The sequence below is a fragment of the Otolemur garnettii genome, unplaced genomic scaffold (genome assembly GCF_000181295.1).
Source record: "Otolemur garnettii isolate 467f Iridium unplaced genomic scaffold, OtoGar3 scaffold00073, whole genome shotgun sequence".
Lineage (NCBI taxonomy): Eukaryota > Metazoa > Chordata > Mammalia > Primates > Galagidae > Otolemur > Otolemur garnettii.
Genome location: NW_003852468.1, coordinates 7127977 through 7129180, shown reverse-complemented (window position 1 = coordinate 7129180; position 1204 = coordinate 7127977).

Here is a 1204-nt window from a genome sequence, read left to right as displayed (position 1 = left end):
GAGGCGGAGGCAAGAGAATCTCTTAAGCCTGAGAGTTTGAGGTTGCTGTGAGCTGTGATGCCATAGCACTCTACACAGGGCAACATAGTGAGACTCTGTCTCAAAAAAAAAAAATCAAAATGAAATTTCCAGATTATAAAGGAAAAGGAGATGTTTCCAGTGTAATGCAGATGTCCAGACAGGACAGCATTTCACTTGCATAGCAGGTGAAGGAGTTTTGCTAATGAAGGAAGAGGACAGCCACAATTCAAAGTGCTGGAGCCACACAACTCCCTGAGCCCTCCCATCTGAGTAAGGAGGGAAGGATAGGTATATACAAGCCAATTGTATCCGGGTTTAACCTGTGAGCTACTCAGAATAGATAAACCATTTATAATATTGGGGAACATATTGTCACAGGAGGACCATCCCAACAAAATTACCTTGGAAAAATCTCAGAAAGCATTTCTGAGAAGAATTTAAGTGACAAGGCATAAAACAGAGATGTAAAATCCGCCATTTGGGTGGATCACCTCCAAAGAGATCAAGAATTCCTGTTTTTAAGGCCATATTTTATTCATGTTTAAGAAGAGCTACCCTATTTCTGCCTTCTTATCTCCTGACAGACTTTCCACGTTTAGTAAGCTTTTGTAAATTACAAGCACATTTGGTGTCCACATGGAATATTGGACCTAGATTTGTGAGTCAGAATTAACTTCTCTCTCTCTTTAAAGACTTTAGAAAATACTATGCATTTAAGAAAGGCTTTTTTTTTTTTGCAGGACGAGCACCCATAAAACATTAAATATGAAAAAAAAGCAAAATGCCCCAAAATAAAACTTGCTATCATAAAATTAATCTTCCTTATAAAATGCATTTGCCATTTTCTCTGTAAAGCAAGAGAGCTTTGTGGCCACTACACAACTGGTTTGCTTCTTTTGATGGTTTCTCAGGTCTTTGAACTCCCTGAGTTATTCTCTCTGAAATTTGTTCTCTTTGGCAGAGCAGAATTATTTTTTCACAGAAAGAATTGGTGATTTAAAAATACCTTTTTTAGGTACGGAATAAAATATTCATCCAACTCTGCCTCCCGATGTACCAACATCTATTTGTGAAAACTTGCTATCAGGCTCGGCGCCTATAGCTCAACCGGCTAAGGCGCCAGCCATGTACACCTAAGGTGGCGGGTTTGAATCCCCAGCCCGGACCCGCCAAACAACAATGA